Source organism: Diachasmimorpha longicaudata, chromosome 11, assembly GCF_034640455.1.
Source record: "Diachasmimorpha longicaudata isolate KC_UGA_2023 chromosome 11, iyDiaLong2, whole genome shotgun sequence".
Classification (NCBI taxonomy): Eukaryota; Metazoa; Arthropoda; class Insecta; order Hymenoptera; family Braconidae; genus Diachasmimorpha; species Diachasmimorpha longicaudata.
In genome coordinates this window covers 6,222,684-6,235,342 of record NC_087235.1, presented here as the reverse complement: position 1 = coordinate 6,235,342, position 12,659 = coordinate 6,222,684, and the positions used below count along the sequence as shown (strand labels likewise).

The 12,659-nt window shown below is 43.2% G+C and overlaps 1 protein-coding gene across 7 annotated transcripts in view; it reads right to left on the bottom strand.

The window, feature by feature from the left end:
- The window catches only part of LOC135167471 (protein bric-a-brac 2-like), a 249,644-nt gene that overhangs the window by 191,833 nt on the left and 45,152 nt on the right, over positions 1-12,659 (bottom strand). The gene's annotated exons all lie outside the window — the stretch shown is intronic.

Sequence of the window (12,659 nt, the reverse complement as noted above, 5' to 3'; positions counted from 1 at the left end):
TCCTTCGTATCATTTGATACGACTTGCTACACATCTACATTCAGAGATGAAGAAATTATATTTATTCAACAACAATTGCTCTTCAGAAGCATCAACCAGGGACGTCAACACTTCATAATTATTTCTCGCTTCGAGTTTAATTCGAATTACGCATTTGTTTAAATTCTTAAAGAACTAATTGGAATGAAATAATTAATTTATGGAGACAAATGGGGAATTTTTTAGCACCGAATGCAATGCGAATAAAAATAATATAGTGGTAGAAAGGGAATAAAAAAGTCTGGCAGTGATTTGCTTTGACTTGACACAGATTCCAGATTCAACGATGAAGAAATCGCTTGAGACTAGAAGTATTTGAAACACCTCGGTATTTTACGGTCTCCGGCAAACCCAATATCCCCCGATAACTTGCACATATACAACGAGTTGCGTTTGAATCAATTGGTTACACGACGACAAAACGCGACGTGTCGGTGGGTCTCCAACAATCCCAAGAAGAGAAGATGTTACGTGCCCGCACGTTAAGCCGTGATACGAATGTTTTATCGGAGGGACATTTGGCTTTTCTCTCCTCCCATTGCATGTCACTCCTGCTGAACACAGGGGAATTGCACGAGGATTTCGGGGGAGAAAAGAGGTGTTTCTCTTATTGTTCACCTCCAATCGATTTCAACGTATTCAATGAGGGGAACGAAGTCCACCGCGGAAGAGAGACTCTGATACCCCTTCTGGATCTTCAATTGTTCCCAGAACACGTACGTGTCCCCATACACGTACCAATGGAGACGAATGAGAGTTCTTTTGCTCGGCGAAATTCGTGTGGATGTCTGGCATCTTTTGGAATATTTAATTGATTGTCATGCTACGAGAAAATTTCAATCATCATCCGACGAACCCAAACAATCCACTGGGTATTGAGACGAGGGATCGATATTTTTATTTCAAATGAGACGAATTTATCAATCGATTATTGGGCAGTTTCTCATTAGCATTCAGTTTTAATCAAGTTCATCTGCAATTTTTCATCTGATATTTTTTTTATTATTTATAATTCTTTATCAAAAAATCGGATTGATCATCTGATAAGTCCGACTGTCCATAGAAAACCCAGAAACCCTGAAAAGGTCATCGAAAATCCCCAACAGCCAGCGGAAATGAATATTTCTCCCCCCAAAAAAAAATCGTTAACAATCAAATTGTCAGCATTCAATAAAAGCATGTTACGAGGCCACCTGTGTCCCATCACCATAACTGTCCCCGGGATAAACCAATCCAACCCATGTGCACTCTCATTCACCTTGCAAGAGGCCAGATCCCCCAAAAAAAAAAATGAGCGCCACCTGCTACTTTTATTCTGCTCTCTGTCCCCCGGAACAAAGCTACATCGTGAAACTGCTGAATCCGCCAAGAAGACACCGCTGAAAGCGGAGTCAAAATTTTTGGTCCTTGAATGAGCCCGCGGCATCCGGATGTGAAATCTGTGCTTGAGGTGGACCAAGTAATTTCTCCCTCGGTGTAATCGACTGCGCATCCGCCACCGAACAAAAATCACACACACACGCTGATACACCCGCGCTTATATGCATTATGTGCGATATATATTGCACATCCTGCAGCTCCGTTATATAAAAAATGCACGACATGTACCGTATGTAACTGTACGTCAGTGCGAGAGGAATCAAAATTCGATGAGTAATGGCATCTATCTAGGTTTACCGATAGTCCTGCACTGTTATAAAACAACTTTCCAATTTTATAGTCACTAATTTATAAAAAATAAATTGTCCTGGTGATTGGAGTTTAATGAATGCAATGATTAGGGAGCTATCGTGACCCAAATAATGGGGGAAAAGCGGAAAATCGTGTAAATTCCGGGGGAGAAAAATTCCAATGGTGGAAAAATTTTGCAATAAAATCTCTCGTCATCTCAAAATATAAAATAAGCAGCTGGACCATGACTGGTTATTTTTATTATCCTCTCATACCACCAGCACATGTAGGCGCGTGCCGGCGTCAAGGATCATCGGATGTGGCCAGCTGTCCCATCAAAATGAGATCTCCTCTTCCCCTTCCCCAAAAACAAGGTTAATCGAGTCATGAAAAATCCACCGATCGATGCCAAACTAACAGTCTACGAAGGGTATCCTAAAATCGATATTAGGAAGTCTATAAGCGTTGTACTTAGTCATCCGCTTCGGATGTGTGTCCGATACCTCAGTCGGGGATGTGGTTTGCGGCTCATATCGTACATCCAACATAATATCGGATATTCCGTATGATTCGTCTAGCGTGTATTCGTAAGAGTGCCCTGTAGTCTTGATTCACTGGTGAATCGATCGGCATTCGACTCAGGTGCACGCTGAATTCTTATGCTAATGCGAGAAAGGAACCGAGAAAACAATACAATCCAAGACCTTCTCTCTTCTTTTCTTTTCTCCTCTTGACTTCTTTTATCCACTATTTTTTAACATCGTGTTCTGTATTCCGTGTTATCTGCTTTGAGTATTAAATACCTCTGAGTGAATCTCGAGTGAATCAAGAGTCGTGAGATGAGTATCGAGGTGGACAGTGACAAATATTCGATAAAAATTACGGAACGGAGGTTGTTCATCGATTACGGAATCGAGTAGGAAAATTCATGTGACGGTGTCGATATTTTTCGCAGGGGTTTGGATGGAAATTCCTTCGGCGACGTTAACTTGCCTCCTTGCAGAGGGTGTTGTACCACTTAGACGAAATTTTTATGGAAATAAATCGGTAAAAATGTTCTCCGAAAATTCATCTGTCCAAAGCTCAATTCCCACTCTCTTTTTTTGCGAAATGAGTCCACGTTTTTTTCCTCGTCAATATTTATCATCTGACAATGAATCTCCTGTAGTCTATGGGCCTTCAACAGAAGGAGTTGGTGAACAAAAAAATTGCCGCCTGGACATTCGGCAAATTGAACGTGACGGAGAAAAAAATCTAGTGATTTGTCTCATTTAAAAATAAAAATATAACCAAAATGGTTTCATTGTGTTCCGGTCTATCTTATCACGTCTCCCCTATTATTTAAAATTTATGTAGATCTGAATATATATTCCCATATGCCAAATGGGGTCACAATGTGGATTTTTCCTTATTTCACGCATCTCCATTCTTCCGAGCAATTATCCCCAGTAATTGCTATACTTTGAGGTAAATTACACAGGGATATGAGAGAATGATTTCTGTTGGATGTGTGTTACGGGGAAGGATGAAGGTCTCGAAAGAAGACCCTCATATCCCTCCGAAGGACACCTCTTGTCTTAAAAAAAAATAGGGGGACACGTTGCTCCGAGGGGGACTATTTGATTTGAATAAAATGTCCATGAGACGAGACTTCCCAGAGAATTTTCATTCCTATCTCAACTTATTCCTTATTTTCGGGTGAATTCGGAATGGGGATTCACGACGAAGACGATACGTTCATCCATGACGCCTCCAGAGTTGACCGGAAGTTCACCGATACCGTAATGTTCGGTTCTTCCCGTACCTAAAGCGCCATAGGCCGGAAGCAACGTACCACGTTATATGCAACGTTGTCTTTCGGTTTGAAAAGAGAAGAAGTGGAAGAAGGGAACGATGCTTAAACTCCTTTCCCACCCGATGGAAAGATAATTATCCCACAAAAGAGCATCACAGAGCGAGAATGAAAAAAATATTGTTTCATTTTTAAGAGATTTCTTAGGATTTTATGGGACTTATCACGTGACGGTGAGAGCGCATCTAAAATTCCTCTTCATGAGTGTCTTTTAAACTGTTTGAAGAATAAATTTAATAACTAATTTCATCTAATGAAATACCATGAATGATAATGTATTAAAAAATTGAGAGACCATTATATTGTTTATTTGAATATTTGAATTTAAATACTTCTTCTCCGAATCTCACTCGTAATAAATGATTAATTCTACCAGTGCAGAAACGTTTTCTCCGTAAATTCGAACGGATGGATGAATTTGATCACATATTCTTAAATAAAAGAATAGGAAACTATTTTCTCCAGTAATCGGACCAAATCGACAATAATACTCAGAGGGAAAGGATCAAAAAAGCGAGAGGCACATGCCCATCCCCACGTAACGGTCGTTATGCCTGGCCAGAACAGATGAGTGTAGCATTTCCCATACTGTCATCGTAACTCGTAACTATCCGCTAAATGAACTATCGATCCAGTGGCTATCACTCCTCGCGAGTGCCCCAACCCCCAGGACAAACGCCCTCGCGCTGAGCGATACCGGGTTCCGAGGAGTGACTCCTCACCCCGGCCAGCGCGTCTCCCACGTCGTCGCGAAAACTACTGACGACGGGAGCGGACGGTGGTGACATTGTCGAATATTTGAAAGAATTTCGTGGTCAAATGAGAACCATTGTCGTATTTGATGGCTACCGCACATCCAGGCAACGGAGGTACGACGCCGACCAAAGACTCCAGGCGAAACGTATGAGCGAACAAGGTACGTGGGCGTAGCCCTCTCCACCGCCCGGGCACACACGAAATTACATATTTCACCGGCTACTTTTTTTATCTCCCTCTCCCGCTCCCCCAGTTGTTTTTTTCTTTTTCAACGGGGAAGAAAATAATGGAATTGCGTATGGTATCTGTATGCGGTGCATACATCAGGTGAACGTAGTGGAGCGTGCCCTGGAAAATCGAGAGAGCGATTTAACGTTTCACTTGATTATTTTTTTATTAATAGTTGGAGCGACGTGATTGATTGTCATTAACGATGCAAAATCGGTAATAAAATATTTATATTGTTTTTCGGAGAGAAAGAGAAGGACTGAAATGGTTCAGGTCAGCGAATCGTAATTGGGACATCAGGGGAGAAAATGCATTTGTTTTGGGGAATTTGAAAATGGAGACATCGAGCAAAAACTTGAATTTTGAATAGTCGGTGTAATTTAATTTATCCGGAGTTTTTCGTTATTTTATATTAAATTAATGGATGAACGAAGCACGAGTGGAATCGTCTTGATGGGGAATAAAAGTAGATTGAGCCGAGAATAAACACAATACTCAGAGGAAAAAAAAAGATGGTTGAAAAAAAAAAGAAGAGGAAGATAGAAGATGAGATGCCAGAGAGGTAAATGCTAATTCCAAGCTGGGACTCGGGAGCAACCGAGAGGTTTCCCACCTTTTACGGTTTCCCTTCGTAGCCGGCCAACCCAAGCCGAACGTCCGCTTCTCAGAGGAGTTTGTGTCCGTCAGAGAGAGCACGAGGGGATGTCACGGAGGGGAAACGCAATCTCATGGCCTTGTGGAAATCATCTTCAACCATAACAAGTTATTTTTCATTTTAACTCGTTGAAAATTCAACAGTTTTCTGCCCCCCCCCCCGCGGCCACCCGAGCCCTAACGACTCATAAAATTCAAAGACTGGGGAAAAAGATGAGAAAGAAATTTTTTTCTGATTAAATTCACCGGAAAAAAAATAATAAAAAATACTTTTGTCGATTTTTCAAGGATAAATGACAGAAAAAACTGATTCACCGCGCAACTCATCACTTCATGTGGGAATCATCACCTCGATAACCCATCGCCGTAACATAATCCAATAATTGATAATAACAATTTCGGTCAAACATGTTTGCAACGACGAGACTCCCCCAGGGTCGAGTGTTATGCAAAGCTCAGCCATGAGAGTGGACTCGCTACCGAGAGGTGGGGTAGGAGAGGGCAGAGAGGATGCACAGTCTGACGATCTCTTCATCCGATTAACTCCCACCTCTACCACTTTTTTTTTCCATTTTTATTCCTATGTACCCACGTACTTCATCCAACAGTTCTCGTTCTTTCCTCTCGGTCATGTCCTTCGGGCTTCCCCACGCGCTCTCCCACCCTCCCGGCACGGAAAGCTCTCGACTTTGTTATATATTTCCATCTGAACTGATTCAGAGCTTGAATATCGCCAAATACTTCAAATTTTTAATGAGTCACTGCTCGACATTAAATTTTTCAATAAAAAAAACATTTTACTCGATCAAATTTCACTGATAAACATCACCAATACCGAGTGTCCACTATCAGTCAAAATCAATGACACCTCCCCGTGAAACCCTGGCTTTTTTCCACCGAAAAAAAAATCCCTCCCCAAATACAACCAATTTTCTGCAATCGATTAAATATCGATTAAACCAAAAAAGAAAAATTCCCCGATTTTTCAACATGAAAATGGTCGTGCGTGGCAGGTGGTACGGAGACTCTATCTCCACGCACGACGCAGGTGATAGAGAGGAGGAAGGTAAAAATGGGGGTCGGGGGGGAGGGGGCGGGTGAAGCTCCGAAGGGTTGAGGTGTGTGTGCGTGTACGAGAGGGGACAGACCGACAGAGATAAAGAGCACTTCCGGACGAGAGCCACGGGGGAAAAAAGAGTGGTACGAGGAGCCGGGGGGAGGGGGGGGGGAGAGGTGGTGATGGGGGAGCTCAGAGGTGAGACGCAGAGCCAAAAGGTTCGTGTATCTATCGTTGCGAACGAGGGCAGCGTTGGATACCCCGCGGGAGGGTCACACCCGAGTGCCCACGCTTCCTCTTATCCGTTCCCTCTGTGCCTTCTGTCTCTCGGCCATCCCGCGTGCTTAACTCCTCTACCCCACCGCCTCGTGGAACCGTCACTCTCTCTCTCTCTCTCTCTCTCGCCCCTTTATGTATTTTTCTCCCTCGATGTTTTCCCGGTGTATTTAGCGTCAAAACTCTCCCTCGAGCTGTTTTCGAAATGGTTAGAGTTAATTGGATTGGTTTGGTTGGCGGGGAGAGGGGAGTGGGAGGGAGAGGGGGTGTTGATTGTGATTGTGGAGAACTGGAGGACTCGACTGGAGAAAAAATTCCCTGAGAAAAAATTCAGTTGTAATTTTAAATAGAGGGAATTTTCGAAGAAATTACTTTTTTTTTGGGACAAGTGAGTTTGAGAATTGAAGTGAATGGTAATAAATATTGTCAATTACATGGGAGATCATGTGGAAGAGTTAATAACACTCCCGTGTTTTCATGAGGAAAGGTGAGACGAGAAAAAATAGTTGAGATAATTCTTCCCCACATTGTAATAATTTCCTCATTCGAAAAGTGAAAATCGTCTCATAAATATCTCATCTATTCTCCTCGACTCATTCCGGACGTAATTCGCCTTTAATCGAAGGAGGATGTGGAGTCGGTTAAACCGAAGTCAGTCAGTCTCATTCGGGACGTCAGCTGCCCGGATGTCTCCCCCATCTGTGTGAGGACTCGTGTTGCAGAGGGAACAGAGCGCACCCATGTGAGACACCTTCTCCTCCGGCTCTCGGGAACTACCTCGGTTCGTCTGCTCGCTCAGGTGGACCCACACGCGTTCACCTACCCGCGTCCACATTTGTGCCCAAAGCGCGCTAAAATACACGTACATCTGCATTAATCGTGCACGCGTGAGTATCTCACCAGGTCGACGAAATCCTCCACCGTTAAATCACTATCATTTTTCGATATCAAATGAACGCTGACGAGATAAATCATGAGAAGATTATAAACAGAAACTGACCTTCGAGTCTAGACGATGGAACTGAATTCTCACTTTTGAATCAAAATGCCGAGGTTTTTCTTCCTGAAAACGGATATCCTCGACCTTGGGAATTATATCTGCGCGACCTGAGAGAAGAATTTCTCATGATAAAGTGATCCGCACGAGAGCTGGATGAGAATTCTGGGAATCGCATGAAGAGAAAAGCTTCAATAAAAGTTACGTGAAAGTTCTATAATTCAAAAGTGAGAATAGAAGTCCGAGAAAATGACGGAAAGTCATTAGCAGACCCACCGTAATTTTGACTGGAACTTTCCTCACTTCAGAATTTTTACTGAATTATTTCGGTTGAAATTATCTAAGCGTTCGGTCATTTGGTCATACGGTCCGGTGGTTCTTATCCAACTTGTTCTATCCGCGTGGAGTTGAAAAATGATAGGCCACTCGCACACATACACGGGGTCTAAAAATAGTATTTTCGATCACCGGAGGCGACAATTAGTCAGCCAGTGGCATAAAAAAATTGAAATTTCGGAGGCGGTGATTCTAATTTTAAATAACGATCACCAAATTTCGGAGTTCAACAAAAGATTAAAATTCAAAAATAGATTTCCCGTAATTCCCCTGATCCCCACGAATTTTCAGTGCTCAATTAACAATTAGAGTTTTCCAGGTGTAAGTACCCCTTCTCTCCAAAATCTCCAATTGTCAACACAGAAATTCGTCAACATATCTACGTACGAAAAATATCAAAATTTCTCAGATCCATTTTTACATCCCAATGACCTATCATCAACCCTCCTCCCCCCCACCATTGAGTTCCAAAAATCAGTGATAATTTTCAAAAAACAAATGATTCCCGCTCCCCAAGAGACAATCTCAATGCGGGGGGGTTTCTGGTATCGTTTCGGAAATCCTCTCGGTGGTTGGAGGATAGCAATGCCGTGGAACCCGACAATGTGACGCCGGTGTTGGTATCGTCGACGCCACCGACGAGGTCGAGCCAGCAACACACGCTCACCAATCCGTGGAGGTGGAAGAAGCCGAGGAAAAAAAAAGACAGCAGTAATGTACAACAAAATTGAGGGAGAACGATGGAGAACTGGAGGCGAAATAGTGGGGCTCCCTCTTCTATGTATGAATGTGTTGAGAGACCGAGAGAGAGAGAGACAGGGAGGTGGGAGGAAAGGGGCCATGTCCTGTCAGCACCATTTCGAGTTCAACGATCTTGGATGCGCACCGAGGTCCCCCTCTTTTCTCTATAAAAATTACCAGGGAGGTTAAAAGTTTCGATGCAACTCGACAAGTTGTAAATTTACTATTTCAGATGTTCGTGCTCTGGTGAGAGCAATAGATCATGCGCCATTCGGTCTTATGAGCGAAATATTCGGTATTTCACTGGCCATTCATGGATTACCGCCAATAATGGGGATTATTACCGGGGATGGTGTCTGGCGACGGCTGGTCGTTAGGGAATTGTCATCTGTCTCGGCGACTATCTAATGCAGAGTCGGAAAATCGGTTTTAAAGTGAGTGGGCGTTTTTCAAAGCGCTAATGCTCGCGATATCTAAATACACTGGAGTGATGTCTAACTTCGTGCACTTGCCGCCTCAATATTTTGGTCGACAACACGAAAAATAACGAGGGCTCGTTATAAGGTGTGAAAGAGAGAATTCAGAAACACCTTATTCGAGGCTTTGTGAATATTTGCCGCAAGCAAATTCGGTCATTACTATTTTTCCTACTCTTATCAAATCCAGAATAATTGAAATGAAATTCAATTTCCCATCTATTTTGGGGAGTTCTTAATTTATGGGATTTTATCAGTTGATGTCTTCTAAACTCCAGGAATTGAAACACCGAAAATTATGGGATCTCCTAACATTTGTGCTTCGTCAATCATTTTGTTAATAGAGCCGAGGAAAATTAAGTTTAAAGTGAGTTTCAATGACTTTACAACTTTACGTAATTATCACCTCAAAACTCTAGAGATAAATCTAATATTCAAAATAAAAAAATATTCGCCTCAATAACACGTTTTAAAGCCCTTTTTGATAACTGAATATTAGTCATAACAATGAAAATCGTTCCATCATCATCAAGGACCTCTGGACCAATTGACACTCTCATGACACCTCAGTCCCCAGCAACAAAATTCATAAATTTTTCCATCTGAAATAACCCTCGGCATATCCCCCAACGCCACCCTCTCACGAGAGCACCATTTCTAGGGCGGAGGCAGCATAACTTTTTTTTTTTTATTTATTCCGTCGAGTTTCGACGAGGGGTTCTCTGCAGTTCCAGGAAGGGCCTAGAGCCCCTTGGGTGGCTGGACAGTGGAGCGACTGGCGGCACTCCGGACGACTGAGTGAGCTAATGCGAGGGAGACCAGGGGGTGGATATAAGCCCAGCCTTCCTCCAACCCTCCTCTTCTCTTTTTTATTCTCCCAACAATGATAAAGAAAAAATATCAAGGCGCAATGTGTACGAGGGAGATGGGGAGTCGAGCCAGTCCCGGTGACGTTTTACCGTTCATGCAGAGGCGAAACGGCTCGAGTCAGGTATTGACCCGTTGGACTCCCTGGGCTTTTGGTAACCAGGCAACGCTTTGCACCCAACACACCTATGAAACCTTGGAGATCTGACTTTAGCGTTACCACCCACCTCTAACAGCACTTCCCAACCCTGGCATCAGATCACACGATTCGTGGAAAAAAAAAAAAACTATAAATGCTGCGGCAAGTGATACGAACAGATGAGGGGGAGACAAAAAAACTTTTGCATGACCAGTCATTACGATATATCTCGCTTAGAAAAAAATATATATATATTTTAGTCGTCTCTCCGATCCCAATAATCCTCCATCGCTGACCGTGAATATTCTCTCCTATCGGATTGTTCGGGCGCAAATCGCTTCTGACGTAATGCTGCAGCAACTTCACCTGGAACATGGCTTCACTTCGTAGGTTTCTTTTTTTTTTGGATTTAGAGTACTCATGACACTCTGGTATTCGTGACAATCGTGACTCTGGCTTCTGCGTATCTCTGATGTAAGTCACTACAAGAGACACCCGAAGCGATATATGGCTGGGGTCATAAATATCTGATAGAAAGAAAACCAAGCCAAGGTCTAGGAGATAGGTCTGATGGTCGCTGAATTATTCAACTGGGCAATTAAATTAATTGAGTGGAAAGGCAAATACCGAGAGACAATACAACAATTTTCCGAATAATCAGGTATTCAAAAACTGGAGGAGAATGTGCTGATAGTAGAGCCTTGACTGTGTCGATTTTTGGGAGCCCCTCACCGATTTTCAATAATAAACTTGAAATAAATGTTCACCAAAATTCATCCCCACATTCCTGCCAACCGTCTCCATGTTCCTCCCAAAATCTCCTCATCCCCGAATACATGTTCTCAACTGGAACCCGTTAATTCCCCCAGCCTCAGACATGCTGAACTGTCCCATTCGTCCCAAAATCCCCCGCATTGTCAAGATTACCCCATGAATAACTTAAATCCTCCAATGGATGGGTGCGGTTAGTGTGGCTGGAAGTCGGGTCCGGGTTGCCAGGCAACGAAAAGCACCTACACAACTTCCCCAGGGCTTTTCCAAGCCCATCGGTTGGATGAAGAGAGACACCAACCGGTGAGGACATCATGCCAACTTCGCAGTTCGCCCATCAGACAAGAAGGGAATATCACATAGAGAGAGAGATGATTTTCGTGTGCGCGCGTTCATCTGATAATGTATTGGAGAGCTGTATGTGTATATCTCTCCACCTATCCACGTGTCCAACACAGGCTGGATGGTCCTCCTCCTCTGGGGCCGGAATAAAATCACCCGTCCAGCCGGATCAATACTCGGAGACCTCCTGCCCTCTCCCTCTCTTTTCAGAGCTTCCCACCCATTGCACCCCTCATTCCACATTTATCCAGCCGCTCCCTCCTCCATCCCCCCGCAACCCCCTGTACTACCACAAGGGCCTATCCGTTCCTCTGGCGTTTGGCTCTAACTTCTCTGGAAATGTGTCTTCCGAGAAATATATTCCAGGCTAAATTACCACAAGGGGGATGCAGTTGGTTAAGCCAAGCAAGACGAGACGCCGCCATTGCTGTCAGAGGGTATTGGGGAGAGGAAGGTTGAAGGTTGTATAGTGCTTCATGGGGGGTGCACATCCTGACTCTCCCATTGGTCGATAATATCCAGTTTATTCCTTCTCATCTTTGTTCTCCATTTCACAGTGAGACTGGTGAATTATCCTGAGAATGATCGGGCTGATTGGAATGGAAATAGTCTCATTAGAAAGTACCGGGAAAAACTTCAATTTCAAGCGATCGTAGCTCGACTTGTTATAGATTTTTCGTATTGGAAAGTATCTACATCTTCGAAGTGAACGATACTGGGACAGTAAATATTGCAAACAGTGCTCCTTATTGTTCTCTCGCTATGGTATAAATACTAATTCCGCTAAAACCATCTCTACTACTGGAGTAAAAGATGCACTAGACCAGTTCCCACGATCTTACACGCGAATATTGCTGTAACGGGCTACCGGTATCACGTTTCGCGTGGGGGGGTTACCGTCAATCATGAACGTGCGCCTGGGGCATTCCGAAAATGAAAAATTCTCCATTCCGGGAGATCACGAGATCATTGGAGATTTTTTTTCAATTTAAATTGGATGACAGAAGAGATTTTTTAGAGAAATAGTTCAGGGCAACTCGTGCACTACCGGCGACAACGAGCTTTGAAATAAATTCATTTATAAAAATTTATGAACAGGAGGAAAGAAAGAAACAATTTCCTGGACAATTCTACAGGAAAAATTTTAATCCACCGAATGTTCGTCAAAATCATGTGACTCAGTCGTAAAAAAATCAAGTCTTGAGAAATAAAATCAGGTCATGTTGACGGTTGACAAAGTTGGTACCAGGAAGCTATGATTTTTCATGAAATGTCTCTTCTCATTCGTCCACACACAATGCGTTCATGAAAAAATATCACGAGGGAAAAAGAGAAAAAGACAACTCATTAGCGACATTCCACGTACGTTCGACGAGCTGACTCATCGTTAATGCTTTCAACGACAATGCGATGTCCAATGGCACACCATTGGCTCGCAGAAGCTCAATGTGATTTCC